The sequence below is a fragment of the Chiloscyllium plagiosum genome, chromosome 22 (assembly GCF_004010195.1).
Source record: "Chiloscyllium plagiosum isolate BGI_BamShark_2017 chromosome 22, ASM401019v2, whole genome shotgun sequence".
Classification (NCBI taxonomy): domain Eukaryota; kingdom Metazoa; phylum Chordata; class Chondrichthyes; order Orectolobiformes; family Hemiscylliidae; genus Chiloscyllium; species Chiloscyllium plagiosum.
The window spans coordinates 52447963-52464586 of record NC_057731.1 but is presented as its reverse complement, the minus strand read 5'-3'; the positions used below and the strand labels follow the sequence as shown (position 1 = coordinate 52464586).

The 16624-nt window shown below is 45.9% G+C and overlaps 1 long non-coding RNA gene across 1 annotated transcript in view; it reads left to right on the top strand.

Moving 5' to 3' along the window:
* LOC122560988 overlaps nt 1–16340 on the top strand; it is a 42952-nt gene extending 26612 nt beyond the window's left edge. The window contains exons 2-3 of the long non-coding RNA XR_006314873.1: nt 15323–15363; nt 16257–16340. This is a non-coding gene — a long non-coding RNA (uncharacterized LOC122560988). The remainder of the gene's footprint in view (nt 1–15322; nt 15364–16256) is intronic.
* Nucleotides 16341–16624: the final 284 nt, after the last annotated feature.

Below are 16624 nucleotides of genomic sequence, written 5' to 3'. Positions count from 1 at the left end.
TCTCACACACACACACACACTCACACATACATACACACACAGACTCTCTCAATCACACTCTTTCACACACACACTCTCCCACACACACTCTTTCAGACACACTCTCTCACACACACACACACACTCACACATACATACACACACAGACTCTCTCAATCACACTCTTTCACACACACACTCTCCCACACACACTCTTTCAGACACACTCTCTCACACACACACTCACTCACAAACACTGACTCAGGAAGCGACTGATTCATTGAGTACAGTCTGACCATCAGGATTTGACTTGATGCGTCCGGGTCAGGTGTAAACCCAAACATTAACGGTATTAAACATTTCCGGTATTGGGAAACCGGAGCCCTGGATATGAACTTTCCAGGAATCAGGCGCTGAACCCTAGCTGACCTTTTCCTTTGCACCCAATCAGACAAAGCTGTCATTGTCTGCTTGGCCAACATCAGGGGCCCCAGTGTGAAGGGTTAATGGGAACCATTCCAAATGGATATGACTTGGGTGATTCATGGGAACACTCATCAAATTACTGTACACAATCCTTTCATTGACCTCTATCAGAGGTGCCTTTGATGGTTCAAACCCATCCAACTCGCCACAGAATCTGTGTAGTACCAGAAAAGTTTACAACTGTTTGTTGAGACCACCTCCAAGACATCTCACCAACGACGTACTGGGTCTTTCCATCACATAGAATCGTCTTTGTCTCAAAACACCGAGATAGTAATCAGGGGAATTGTAAACATGGTCGGACTGGTCTCTAGAGAATCAGTATCAATGAACATCGATAAACCTCCTCAGGTGATTCAGAGGTAGTTGGAGTGAATTTAGATTGTAAAGATTAAATAGTCGAAACTTTACAGTAAAAGTAAAGAGCAAACTTCAATTAATAAACTTTATACAACCGAACCTTATCAATTATACAGTTTAATGTCAGCAGGAATTTGTAAACAAGCCTTGTATAAATAAAAGTTAATGCTCACTCAAATATTCAGGAGCTCGGAGAGGTTTAGAGATGATGAGGTGACACTTACTGATGGGAAATGGGGAAAAAAACATCTACAATAAGATTAATTGTTCCGTGACTGGGTGACGGAGATGTCAACTATTAACCTACGATCCACCCCACGCTCCTGATCTTTGGGCACCAGTGCAGAGGGGGAAGAGCAGGTCAGAGGATCTCCTTGTGGGTCTGCTCCTGGGCCTGGCCAAACTGGCCATTAACAGGTCCAGGCAGCGGGCCGTGGAGGGGGTCGTTAGGGCCGACTGCCTGCCCCCCTTCTGCGGCTATGCCCAAGCCCGGTGTCCTTGGAGAAGGAGCACGCGGTGTTCATCAACACCGTCAAGGTTTTCAGGGAGAGGTGGGCACCGGAGGGGCGTGGAGGGTTTTATTTCCCCCTTTGACTCCATTTTGATTCGATCCCTACCCACCCCCTTCACCTGTGAAGGGCACTGCTTGTCACTGGCCACACGGGTGTTTCCTTTCTTCCTGGTGGTGGAATATAAATGAAGGTTTAAGCACTTGTTTCTTCACTGTGTCCTACACCTGCACACACACAGCATGGGTGTTGAGGAAAAATAAAATTAACCTATAATCTAGAAACTATGTCCATTTCTTATATTTTCTCAAAGCAAGATGGGAATTTGGATAATGAGATGCTTATGTGACCTAAAATAGCATAAAGTTCTCTATGTCTCTGCACTCTTCAGGGTTTTACTTCTGTCTATGAGGGTGCAGAGCGACTACTGACACTATTGTAAGGGGTAAAATCAATGACTGCAGATGCTGGAAACCAGATTCTGGATTAGTGGTGCTGGAAGAGCACAGCAATTCAGGCAGCATCCAAGGAGCTTCGAAATCGACGTTTCGGGCAAAAGCCCTTCATCAGGAATAAAGGCAGTGAGCCAGTCCGGACAAGTCATGGGGACAGTGCTGAGCTGGAAGTTTGAAACTAGGATGAGATGAGGGAAGAGACTATTGTGAGGGCAATGGACTTACAGCTGGCCTATAACAACAACTTACATTAAGGTTGCTATGTAAATACAATAAAACCTCCCCAAGTGTTTCAAAGGAACCATTCTCACGCAAAATGTGTCACTCTCCCTGTATGACTTGACTAAAACAATTGCAAACATGTAATTACTCCAGTTGCACCATGCTGTGTGCTCGCCAAATTAAAGAGGAACACTCAACAACGACAATTTGCATTTAGTTAGCACCTTAAGTACAGTAAAATTTCCCAAGGCACTTCATAAGAGTGTTGTCAAACAAAATCAGGCACATAGTGAGAATTTAGGATGCATGACCAAAATGTTTGGTGGGAAAGATTTAGGAAATTATAAACATGTGGAGATTGGATCAGGCCATTCAGCCCCTCTGGGTGCACCCCACCATTCCATTAGATCACAGCGGATGTGTACCTCATACTGGCCCAACTTAAATCTAACATTCTCCATCCTCACTTTCCACAGGCTTAAAAGAATGAAGTTAGAGAGTTTAAGGATCAAAATGTTATAAATTCAGGGTTATGATTAGTTGAAAACATAAATCCCAAAAGCAGAGCGTTTAAAATAGGGATGTGTGAGAGGCACTCTCATGTGAGTGAGAGGTTGCAGCAGGTCCCAGAGAGAGGGAGGGGTCAGGTTGTGGGCCTATTTGAAAACCACGATGAAGATCTTTAAACCAAATCTTAGCATAAAGCCAGTGTAAACTCCTAAATGAGCTAGTGGTATTATCACTGAACTGTTAATCCAGAGACACGGATAATGTTGTGGGGACCTGGATTCAAATCCCGCCCAACAGATGGAGAACTTGAATTAAACGATAAAGAACAAATCTGGAATTAAGAATCTAATGATGACCGTGAAACCATCCATGATTGTCGGGGGGAAAACCCATCTGGTTCACTAATGTCCTTTCAGGAAGGAAACAGCCATCCTTATCTGGCCTGGCTGACATGTGAGTCCAGACCCACAGCAATGTGGTTCACTCTTAACTGCCCCCTGGGCAACTAGGGATGGGCAATAAATGGTGACAAAACCAGCGACGACCTCAGCCCGTGAATGAATGCAGGAGAAAAATCCAGGACCAGTTTGACAGATTACTGAACACAGAAACCTGGTGAGTGGGGGTACTCAGTGTAGTTCAGCTGTTAAAGATGGGAAGATGTGAATTATTGAAGCATTAATGAGGTGAACCGCTAAGGGTTTGGTGGTGACGTTTATGATTCTCGTTCACAAAACTGCAGCAGTGGTTTACGTGAGGATGGGGGCGATATAAATATTCCACCCCACAATCTCTGATTCTTCTCTAATCCTGACCTCTTGGTCATCTCCAAATTTAATTGGTCCACCATTGGCCCAATCCCTCCTCATATCTCTCTCTAGCTCCCACCTCCTTTAAAACGTCACTTAAATCGGCCTCTCTAATCAATCCTTTTATCTTCTGAGTGTCACATTCTATTTAATAACTACTCCCCGCAAATGCTTATTGCATTTATATAGCAACCTTAATGGAGGTCGTTGTTGCGGGTCCTTGAAATAACTGTACAGATGCCTGTATCCCAAGTCAGCCTTTATTTTACATGTGCACTGTATATGGGCTAAAAGCCAGTCCTTAGACTGAGGAGACTCTCTGGTTCTCCTGTTTATATCTGTCAGCCAGGGCTCCCTGATTGGCCCAGGTTAACAGCCTCAATCAGGGATCTCATAGCCCTGGGTCCAATCACAGCAGTCCTGCTGTAAGTAGTCACTCTGCTCTGTCTTAGCCTGACTGGGGACAATTGTGGTCACCAAGACAAACCCTTAAACATGCAGCTTGGTAAAGTCGGCCACAGGACAGGGAAATGACAGTGTCTCCATGACCATTTCAGGAATTACTTGAAAAACCAGGATTTGGAGATGCCAGTGTTGGACTGGGGTGTACTGGGGTGCCATCTTAAGTACAGGGTCCCCAGGTAAACAAACTTTACATGTTGTTACAGAATTGAAAGAGGAAATAAAAACCTGGCATGGGAATACAGAGTTTAAACAGCCCAGAACGAGAATCAAAAGTATCTTTATAGATTTGAGCTACAGGGAGAGCTTGAACAGGCTGGGGCTGTTTTCCCTGGAGTGTCGGAGGCTGAGGGGTGACCTTATAGAGGTTTATAAAATCATGAGGGGCATGGATAGGGTGAATAGACAAAGTCTTTTGCCTGGGGTGGGGGAGTCCAGAACTGGAGGGCATAGATTAAGGATAAGAGGGGAAAGATATAAAAGAGGCCTAAGAGGCAACCTTTTCACACAGAGGGTGGTACGTGTATGGAATGAGCTGCCAGAGGAAGTGGTGGAGGCTGGTACAATTGCAACATTTAAAAGGCATTTGGATGGGTATATGAATAGGAAACGTTTGGAGGGATATAGGCCGGGTACTGACAAATGGGATGAGATTAGGCTAGGATATCTGGTCAGCATGGACGAGTTGGACCGAAGGGTCTTTTTCCATGCTGTACATCTCTGCGACTCTATGAGTACTCAAGTTATCATCCTTCTGTGACAGAGTCTGTGCCCATCTGACTTCGGGATAAGAGGTCTCACTGCCTCCATGTGCTGGCCTCTATCCAGGACTCACCTCCAGGATTTGCTCCCCACCCCATACGCATTCGCTCTGCTCCCTCCCCAGGATCCCGCTACAACTCGCTTTCAAGATTCCGAAAGGACCAATCCAGTGGTGGTCAGGACTGGGAACAGTTCCCAAAACAAATGGAGAACGGAGTTTGTGTGTAGATCGCACTCAGCTAAACAAGGAGAGCTCTCCTCAACATTGCCCTTTGACTGCAGTTTGACCAAGCGAGCAGGAAGCAAGTTCTTCAGCAGGTTAGACGCAAACATTCAATGTGAGCAACCAGAGAATCATAATGCATAGAACGAAGCCTTTCGGCCCATCAAGCCTGTACCAGCTCTCTGAGTGAGTGACCGAAGTAACGATACATCCCCAGTCGTTCCCAGAGCATAGTGAGTTTTCTCCTTTTTTATCCAACAGCACTCGCTGATCGAGTTGGTCATTTCAATGGCACTGCATTATCGTGAGCTCCTTCTGTCAGTTTGGATTGAATCAGTTTACTCTCAGATGGCACCTTCACACAGTCAAACATCTGCTATGGCACGGAAATCCAGAGACACGGAACCCCAAGGACAGGAGATAGGAGAGGCTCAGGGAGAGGGAGGGAGAGGCTCAGGAAAAGGAGGCTCAGGGAGAGGCTCAGGGAGAGGAGGCTCAGGGAGAGGAGGCTCAGGGAGAGGACGCTCAGGGAGAGGTTCAGGGAGAGGCTCAGGGAGAGGCTCAGGGAGAGGGAGGGAGAGGCTCAGGAAAAGGAGGCTCAGGGAGAGGCTCAGGGAGAGGAGGCTCAGGGAGAGGCTCAGGGAGTGGAGGCTCAGGGAGAGGGAGGGAGAGGCTCAGGAAGAGGAGGCTCAGGGAGAGGTTCAGGCTCAGGGAGAGGCTCAGGGAGAGACTCAGGGAGAGGCTCAGGGAGAGGCTCAGGGAGAGGCTCAGGGAGAGGGAGGGAGAGGAGGTTCAGGGAGAGGCTCAGGGAGAGGAGGCTCAGGGAGAGGCTCAGGTGACTGGGGAGGCTTTCAGCTCTGGGTCTGACTGATGTCCTGGAGCGTCTCAGTCAGGCCGGTGTGAGGGATGACCAGGGATTCAGGCCCAGGATCGAGATGGGGACAACCCACTCTGAGAGTTTGGAATCAGTGATGGGTTTTATTTGTACTATGTTACAGAGCAGGCCAACGGGGGCCAGGGGTTCACATTTCTGTGAGGGCTGGTAACACAATGCTCCTCTCCTAACCCCCACTCCACTCCACCCCATAGCCACACCAATCCTACCTCCACACCAACCACCTCCCCCACTGCCCACCACAAGAGCACCACCTTAGAGTAAAGGGAAGACCTTTTAGACAGAGATAAGGAGAAACTTCTTCAGCCAGAGAGTGGGGAATCGCTCAAATTCACTGCCATGGAAGGGTCTGGAGGCCAGTTCATTGAGTATCTCCGAATCATGAGTATTTTTATGACTGAGATAGATGGGTTCTTGAGTATCTAGAGGATCAGGGTTACAGGGAGAATGGGTTTGAGAAACTTATCAGCCATGATTGAATGGCAGAGCTGACTCGATGGGCTGAATGGCCTAATTTCTGCTCTGATGTCATAGAGTCATAGAGATGTACAGCATGGAAACAGACCCTTCGGTCTAACACGTCCATATTCCAACCCAATCTAGTCCCACCTGCCAGCACCTGGCCCATATCCCTCCAAACCCTTCCTATTCATATACCCATCCAAATGCCTCTTAAATGTTGCAATTGTACCAGCCTCCACCACTTCCTCTGGCAGCTCGTTCCATACACGTACCACACCCTCTGTGTGAAAACTTTGCCCATAGGTCTCTTTTATATCTTTCCCCTCTCACCCTAAACCTATGCACTCTACCGCACCCCAAGGAAAAGACTGTCTATTTATCCTATCCATGCCCCTCATAATTTTGTAAACCTCTATAAGGTCACCCCTCAGCCTCTGATGCTCCAGGGAAAACAACCCCAGCCTGTTCACCCTCTCCCTCTAGCTCAGATCCTCTAACCCTGGCAACATCCTTGTAAATCTTTTCTGAACCCTTTCAAGTTTCACAACATGTTTCCGATAGGAAGGAGACCAGAATTGCATACAATATTCCAAAAGTGGCCTAACCAATGTCCTGTACAGCCGCAACATGACCTCCCAACTCCTGTACTCAATACTCTGACCAATAAAGGAAAGCATACCAAACGCCTTCTTCACTATCCTATCTACCTGCGACTCCACTTTCAAGGAGCTATGAACCTGCGCTCCAAGGTCTCTTTGTTCAGCTTATAGTTGATTAGAAAACATTTGAAGGAGGGGAAACAAAGAGGAAACTCTTGTGGTGTGGCGGTAGTGTCCTTACTTCTGATCTGAGGGTGAAGCCCCCACCCTCCATTCAGGGGTGCGGGGATGTTTGTAATGCCAGCCCTGAACAGGGTGATTGGAAATATCTCGGACCCCTTTTTCCTGGAGCCGGGGCAGAAGGAACCTCACTGTCTGCAGCTGCACTGACCTTCCACCAGGGGGCAGGAGCCCTCTCGTAAAGGGGGTGTGCAAGTCAAACCCCTTCCCTGTGAGAACATGTCAATTAGAGGGGGAGAAGTCCATTCAGCCCCTCAGTCCTGCTGTCCCATTCAGTGAGATCACTTCCGATCTGTTTGGTTTCATATTCTGTTAAAGAAGAAGTTTATAGAGGTTTGAGAGATCATAGAATCCTGACAGTGTGGAAATTGGCCATTTGGCCCAACAAGTCCATACTGATCCTCTAAACAGTATCCCACCCAGACCCATTCCCCTCCCCTATTACTCTACATTTACCCCTGACTAATACGTACAACACAGATGGCCTCCTTCTTCAAGGACCGCAATTTCCCCCCCGACGTGGTCGACGGTGCCCTCCACCGCATCTCCTCCACTTCCCGCTCCTCCGCCCTTGAGCCCCGCCCCTCCAACCGCCACCAGGACAGAACCCCACTGGTCCTCACCTACCACCCCACCAATCTCCATGTACAGCGCATCATCCGCCGTCACTTCCGCCACCTCCAAACAGACCCCAGCACCAAGGATATATTTCCCACCCCTCATCTGCAGCTCCCCCCACACCCACCCTTGTCCTGAAGAAGGATTACACCCGAAACGTCGATTTTTCCATCTCCTGATGATGCCTGGCCTACTGTGTTCTCCCAGCCTCCTGCTTGTCTACCTTAGATTCCAGCATCTGCTGTCACATCCCACTTCTGACAGCTGTGATTCTTTTAGTCAATGACCTCCAGGTTTAAAGTCCCATGGGGTCATATCAAGGACAGTTTCACTTGTACCTATGCAGGGCAGGCTAGCCCATTGGGAGACTGGCAGCATGTTGGATGCTGTCTGAGGATGAGAGAGAGTGAGCATGCTAGTGGTTGATAGAAGAGTGGCATTGCAATGCGTGAGAGGTGGCAGTGCTTTGGATGCAATTTCCATTTCCACATTTCCTTTTGTTAGCAATCTTTTCATGATCAGCTGAAGGCCTGAAGGCTAGACTGGAGATATTCATAATAGCATGTAGGTCACTGTGGAACTATATTTCCTCTTTCCACCTATCACATTTCCAACGCCCCTCCTCCAAGTCCCTCCTCCCTACCTTTTATCTTCTCCTGCTGAACACTCTCTGCACATTCCTGAAGAAGGGCATGTGCCCGAAACGTCGAATCTCCTGTTCCCTGGATGCTGCCTGACCTGCTGTGCTGTTCCAGCAATAAAGTTTCAACCCTGACTAATGTACCTAACCTGTACATCCCTGAACATTATGGGGCAATTTAGCATGGCCAATTCACCCTAACCTGCACATCTTTGGACTATGGGAGGGAAATGGAGCACCCGGAGGGAACTCACACAGACACGGGGAGAATGTAAAACTCCACACAGACAGTCACCCGAGGCTGGAATCGAATCCAGGTTCCTGGCTCTGTGAGGCCACAGTGCTAACCACTGAGCCACTGTGCCGCCCCAGGAGAGAGGCTTTTGGGAGGGAACTGCAAAAACAATTACCTCCAAGAAGCTAAAAGCACCCTCCAGGAGCAATTAAAATCTGTGCAAGAGGGCGGGGATTGGAGGGAGGGAGTCACAGATTTTGGGCATTCATACATAGCCCTCAAGATGAATATTGAAATGGCGAGGGATAAAGCCATAGACAGACAAATATGGTGAGAAAATAGAGAGCATTGAATTAAATGCCAGAATCGATTGGAGTACTGAATGGCCTCCTCTTGTCTTCTTGCGATCCCAGCAGAAACCACACATTCAGCTCAAGCAACACATCTCTGGAGCCTGAGTCAGTGAGAGTCACAGATAACCTGCTTTTATTGAGCTTCCTCTGAAAAAAATCTTTTTGTCCATGAACAAAAGGACTGCCTTTGTGTTTCTGTTTTCAGAGGGATTTTACATCGTGTGTGTGTGTGTGTGTACATCTGTGAGTTTGAGTGTGTATGTGTGATTGTGAGTGTGTCCCTGTTTGAGTGTGAGTTAGTGTGAATAAACATGTGTGTATGTGAGTGTGTGTGTGTACGCAAGTATGTGTGTGTGTGAGACTGTGTGTGTGAATGTGTATGCACGTGTGTGAGTGTGTGTGTGTGCACATGTATGTGAGTGTGTGTGTGATTGTGTGCGTGAGTCCGAGTGCGTGTGTGATGATGTGTGTGTGAGTGTGTGTGTGAGTGTGAGTGTGTGTTGGAGATAACTCAGGTTGAAGCTTTCTCTAGGTGCTCAGCTCTGAGAACTGAGTTCCATAGACTGTTGACCCAGCTAATAGTCAGTCTGTGGACCCAGCTCGCGAGCTTGGTGACTGTCCAGCCCCAGTGAGTATCCACACCTACTGATTGATCCTTCTGTCAAGAAACAAGACATTGAACCCAACAGTGCCATCATTACGCTCCATCATAAACCCTATCCCTGTCCTTGATCTAAATCCATCAGTACATCCTTCCATTGCTTTCCCCCTCGTGTATTTATCCAGCTTCCTTTTAAATGGGATGATATTATCTACTTTAACCTTGTATGAAGTAAGTCCACATTGTAACAACAAATTTTTCTCTTTCAGAGAATAATCTCCTCAAATGTTTCTGCAAGTTATAACTTTCTGAATCTAGTACCATCCTTGTAGCAATTCTATTGTTCTTCCTTCAGTGTCATAGAGTAGAATCCCTACATTGTGGAAAGAGGCCATTTGGCCCATTAAGTCTGCACCAACACTCTGAAGAGCATCCTGGAAACCCTCCATCCTATCCCTGTCACCTATGGCTAACCCATCCATCCCTGGGCACTTCCCCATGGCCAATCCACCCTAACCTGTGCAACTCTGGATTATGGGAAGAAACCAGAGCACCCCCACGCTGACACAGGGAGAATGTACAAACTCCACACAATCAGGTGGTTGATGAAGGAGCGTCACTCCGAAAGCTAGTGCTTCCAATTAAACCTGTTGGACTATAACCTGTTGTTGTGTGATTTTTAACCATGCTTAAGGTTAGCACCTATAGATTTAAACAGGAGATTGTAGCTGATTGCCAACTGGAAACTATATGAAAGGTTTGGACTTTCAATCTAGTGCTAGCACTCAGTCCTCATTTGAATTTGAAAACATCAATTGTATGAAGCAACAGCAATCAGTGGATCTACCCTGATATTGATCTTCGGTTGGAAATGGAGGTGTCATATTGTAACAAAAACATTAACTGCTGCTCTCTTCACAGATGCTGCCAGACCTGCTGAGTTTCTCCAATGTTCTCTGTTTCTTTTATTTCAAGCTATACAGAGTCTGGGGAAGGAAACTCTCCAGAGGAGAATTCATCAAACATTCTGAGTGAACATCCGCGCTTAACTTCAATCTCTATCGATTTTGAAAAAAAATTTATGCAGCTGCAATAAATTTTTTATGTCCTTATGCATCTGTCCTGATGTGCTTCATTCATTTGTCTGGGGTTGTGCAGAAATCCTGTGATTTCATGTTTCAGGGTATTAATTTTATACTGCATTGTAATGAGTAAAATGATTTAAAAGTTGCTTCTGGACAAACTGCTTGAGGCCACATTGCTGCCCTCTGCTGGTGAGTTTAATCTGAAGTAGCAGGACCTGTATCTGCCACCAGAGGGTGCTGCTGTTACACTGAGGTGCTGATTATAATCACTTCACTCCCCACCCTTGTGCGTCATAGAGTCATACAACATGGAAACAGACCCTTTGGTCTAACCAGTCCATGCCGAACATAATCCCAAACTAAACTAGTCCTGCTCCTGAACCATATCCCTCCAAACGTTTCCTATTTATGAATTCATCCAAATGCCTTTTAAATGTTGTAATTATACCGACATTCCACACGCAAACCACCATCTGTGTAAAAGAGTTGCTTATGTCTTTTTTAAATCTTTCTATAAAGCCTTTCCATTGAAAGAATTAAAGTTCAGCACCAACCGAATAATTTCGGTCAATTAGGTGCTTCCCTGGAGAGTTGGTGGATGAGGGGATGGCCTTTTAGAGGTTTATAAAATCATGAGGGGCATGGATAGGGAGAATAGTCAAGGTCTTTTTCCCAGGATAAAGGAGTCCAAAGCTAGAGAGCATAGGTTTAGGGTGAGTGGGGAAAGATTTAAAAGAGATCGAAGCAACAACGTTTTCATGCAGAGGGTGGTACGTGTGTGGAATGAACTGCCAGAGGAAATGATAGAATTACAACATTCACAAGGCATCTACATGGGTATGTGAACAGGAAAGGGATATGGGCCAAATGCTGGCAAATGGGACTAGATTGGGTTGGGATATCTGGTCGGGATGGATGAGTGTGACCGAAGGGTGTGTTTCTGTACTGTACATCTCTATGATTCTAAGTGTTGTCACTGCTGAAACTGAAGAGTTTAGAGAGCTAAGGAGATCGGGACGAGCTGGACAACTCTTTCAGGAACCAGCACACATACAATGGGTTGAATGGCCACCTTCTATACTGTACAATTGGATAGGATAGTATGATTCCGTGTGGAAAACACAAGAATCGATTTTGGGCAAATCTCCCTCCCGCAAACAGCAATGTGATCACGATCAGATACAGTATTTTGTTTTTGTGATGTTCATCAGGTGATAAGTGTTGGTCAGGACTTCAGTCCCGTAGATACATTGAAAATGTTGGGACCATGTTCCTTGGAAAAGAGTTGGTTGAAAGGAGATTTGATCAATGTATTCAAAATAACGAGGTGTTCGGACAGAACAGATGTTCCCATTGGTGGAAAAATGGACAAGCGGGGACATGCATTTCAGGTTTTACAGATTCCTACTCCCTCCACCACCGACGCTCAGTAGCAGCAGTGTGTGCTAGCTACAACAACCAATGCAGAGACTCACCAAAGATCCTCAGACAGCACCTTCCGAACCTACGTCCACTTCCATCTAGAAGGACAAGGGCAGCAGATTCTTGAGAACACCGCCCCCTGCAGGTTCCCCTCCAAGCCACTCACCATCCTAACTTGGAAATATGTCACCGTTCCTTCACTGTCACTGGGCCAAAATCCTGGAATTCCCTCCCTGAGGGCATTGTGGGTCAACCCACAGCACACGGACTGCAGTGGTTCAAGAAGGCAGCTCACCCCCACCTTCTCAAGGGGCAACTAGTGACAGCGCAATAAACGCTGGGCCCAGCCAACGACGCCCACATCCCACAAGTGAAAAGAAAAGTCATTGGGAAAAAGACGAATGACAATATGAGGAAAGAATAAAAATCACACAACACCAGGTTATAGCAGAAAGTGAGGACTGCAGATGCTGGAGATCAGAGTCGAGAGTGTATGGTGCTGGAAAAGCACAGCAGGTCAGGCAGCATCTGGGGAGCAGGAGAATCGATGTTTTGCGCATAAGCCCTTCATCAGAATTGGGTCATGGTCCAACAGATTTATTTGGACGTATTAATCAATGAGGAAAAACCTTTTAATGCTGTGAGTGACTACTTTCTGAATGTGATGGGGTCAGGTTCAGTCAAGGTCAGAGGACACACTTGAATTGCTCCCTCAGAGGGCTAGCACAGACAATGGAGCAAATGGCCTGCTTCTGAGCTATAAATCTCTGTCAAAATCCCCCACTCGTCTTTGCAACACTGTGATGGCATTGCAAAGAGCAGCCAACATCTTCTGGAGGACTGGTGCCTTGATTGTTAAACCAGCAATATTAATCCCAAAAGCTGACACCTCACTGAGTGTAGGAAATAGGAAATAATGACAGCAAATGCAGGAAAGCAAGCCTGACAACATTGGTGGTGAACTGTGATTCAGTAGCCAGCATTCACCCACTGAAGTGAAAACTGGGGAGTCAAATCCCAGACAAATGGACCCACAGTTTCGCTATCGGTCAAGGACAAAATCTCTGGAAAGCTGCACTGTCTGAGGTGCTGCCTTTCTGGATGAGACAAACTGAGGCACCAGTGGCCTCCTCAGGTGGACGTTAAAGGTTCTTTGGCGCAATTCTGAAGAAGATTAGGGGTAATATCCCTGCTGGCCTGGTCAATATCTCTAGGTAAAAACAGGGACTGCAGATGCTGGAAACCAGATTCTAGATTAGAGCGGTGCTGGAAAAGAACAGCAGTTCAGGCAGCATCCGAGGAGCAGGAAAATTGACGTTTCGGGCAAAAGCCCTTTATCAGGAATAGTGGCAGAGTGCCTGCAGGGTGGAGAGATAAATCAGAGGAGGGGGTCAATATCTCTCCCTCGACCAGCATAACAGAACAAGGAGAATTTGCAGTCCTCACTTTTGCCTATAACAGAAACAAGGAGTCTGGAATATAAGGTTCGGCCACTTTTGGAATATTGTGTGCAATTTTGGTCTCCTTCCTATCGGAAAGATGTTGTGAAACTTGAAAGGGTTCAGAAAAGATTTTCAAGGATGTTGCCAGGGTTGGAGGATTTGAGCTACAGGGAGATGCAGAACAGGCTGGGGCTGTTTTCCCTGGAGTGTTGGAGGCTGAGGGGTGACCTTATAGAGATTTACAAAATTATGAGGGGCATGGATAGGGTAAATAGACAAAGTCTTTTCCCTGGGGTCGGGGAGTCCTGAACTAGAGGGCATAGGTTTAGGGTGAGAGGGGAAAGATATAAAAGAGACCTACAGAGCAACTTTTCCACACAGAAGGTGGTACGTGTTTGGAATGCGCTGCCAGAGGAAGTGGTGGAGGCTGGTACAATTGCAAAAGTTAAGAGGCATTTGGATGGGTATATGAATAGGAAGGATTTGGAGGGATGTAAGCCGGGTGCTGGCAGGACTAGATTGGGTTGGGATATCTGGTCGGAATGGACGGGTTGGACCGAAGGGTCTGTTTCCATGCTGTACATCTCTACAACTCTATGACTCTAAGTCTTACTGCAAATGTACGGGGTGCTGGTGTCATCTCACCTAGAATACTGTGAGCTGGTTTGTTTCCCTTATTTCAGGAAAAATATCATTTCATTGGAGATACTTCAGAACGGGTTCACTAGGATGATCCTTGTGGTGGAGGGATTGTCTTATAAGCAAAGATTAAACAGGTTGGGACTCTACTCCCTGGAGTTTTGAAGAACAAGAGGTGATGTCGTTGAAACATATTGGATTCTTTAAGGGTATGACAAATTCCTAGAGGCTGTTTCCCCCAGTGGGAGGGTCTGGGATCAGAGGGTACAAACTCAGAATAAAGGAGCTAATTTCAGACTCAGATGAGGAAAAATGTCTTCTCTCAAAGGGTTGTGAGTGTTTGGAGCTCCTTGCCTCAGGTAGCTGAGGGAGCAGAGTCCTTGTGTATATTTAAGGCTGAGGAAGATAGATTCGGAGAATCAAGGGTTCCAGGGAAGGGGGAGCAAAGTGTGAGCAATGTCAGCCATGATCCTATTTAAAGGTGGAGCAGGTGCTTGGGGCTGAATGGCCTACTCCTATGATTTATGGTCTAAACAAATTACCTACTCATTACCACATCGCTGTTTGTGGGAGCTTGCTGTGTGTAAATTGGCGACCACGTTTCCTGGCATCACAACAGTGACTACGTTGTAAAATTACTTTGTTGGTGTAAAGTGCCTTGCCTGAGACTGTGAAGGGGGCTATAAAAGTTAAAATTCTTGCTTCTTTTCAAAGTTTAAATTAAGGGGACAATGTTATGGAGCAAAATCTTCATCAGGTGCAAGATACAAATAGGAAGAACACGGGGGAGAATAACTTATTGCCTCTTTACAACCTCCTGTCGCTGTGCTGGGAGAGAGCCCCACAGAAATAATTACGCATGAGGTTCCAAAATTTATTCAGGGAGTGGAGCGAATTGCTTAGGTTTCCCGTTCTGACACTGCATTTTCCCCAATGAAGTGTACAAATTTTTAAGATATTAGGAGAAAGGTATAGAGGAGATGTCAGAGGTAGGTTCTTTACACAGAGAGTTGTGAGTGCATGGAATGTGTTGCCAGCTGTGGTGGTGGAACAAAAATCATTGGGGACATTTAAGCCACTGCTGGACATGCACATGGATAGCAGTGAGTTGAGGGGTCCGTAGGTTAAGTTATTATATTTTACATTAGGATTAAGCCTCGGCACAACATCGTGGGTCAAAGGACCTGTTCTGTGCTGTACTTTTCTATGTTCTATGTTCTAATGTGAAAATAATGACCGCATTGTAATTGTATCTTTGAAAAATGTCCAAATTATCTTGATCGCAATCATCCAAAGGAATTATTTTATTCCCAGGTTTGCTTGGGCCTACAATTTTGAAAGGAGCTGCTTTGAGGGTAAGTTTACTGTGAAACAAAGTGTGATCATTGAGCTGCACCAATGTTTACTAAAGTTCATTTCCACTCATGGTGATGATCCTGCAGTGATAAAAATATTTGTACTTGTTACGGTTAGCTCAATGAGTGTGTGGCTGTTGCACAGTTTTCCCATTGTTTATGGAAGAATTCCAGGCTTGTCTCATATCCGCAATAATTCGAAAGGGAACCGGGACAAGAAAAGATGGGGTCACTTTTCCTGAGCAATGTTTTCACTCTGAACGACATGTTGTCCTCTTCAGCAGCAGCTCAACTTTTGTATCAACTCTGCAGACTCATCATTTCTAATACAGGCTGTTCTGCTATAATGCGCATGTCATTATTGCGAATTTGTTATAAGTGATTGACAAATTGGGGATATTGCTTCTAAACCATGATTGCTTAAAGCATGTATTGGATATAATGCAATTCCGACCCCATTAGTTTAAATGGTGCTTCTTTTAAGTAATTTTCTTAAAACACAGGATTGCATGAGAATGGAATTACAGTGTTTTAGCATACATGTGTTTTGAGCACACATCACAGGTTAGTGGAGTTCATTGTGTGTTGCATAGAAAACGTTGCCTTATTTAAGCAGGGATGGGAGAATTCTACACACTTCAGGTGTGTATGTGTGTGTATATGAGAGAGAGAGGGAGTGAGTGAGTGTTCAGATTAATTCTGCTCAGAGACAGTTTTTTTTTATTGGCCTTTCAATCATCTAGTTGTGTGGGTTCAGGAGAGCTCAGCAGATTAACAAATTATTGATGAGCGGCTAGGCAGGTGACCATAGCCTTACCAGTGTGCCCAACAAACAGACGCTTCTAATCTGCAGCAAGAAAGCAGCTAAACCTCATTCTCTTCCTCCTTGATAGGAAGTGACAGAAAATCTCCTGGTAGCTGTTCTCACTCTCCCTTTTCCTGTAAACCACTCGCTGCAAATTTCTTCATTAAAAGGCAAAGAGGATTACAAAAAAAAACACCTTCATGGGGGCATCAGAAGGGTGAATCTGCAACAAATTAATGACACTCTGAATTGATGTATCCACAACTTCGTGTCATTAGCAAAGAAGCAGATGGAATCAAAAGAAAACAACTCTTCGACATCTGTGATCTGGAGTGGTGTCTGATCTGCACCTCACTGACTTTTTCCTCACCCTCTCCCCCCATAATATTTCATCTCTTTATGTTTCTATGTTGTGGGGATTTTAAGAAAGGGGTAGAGTTTAAGTAAAAGAGGTTT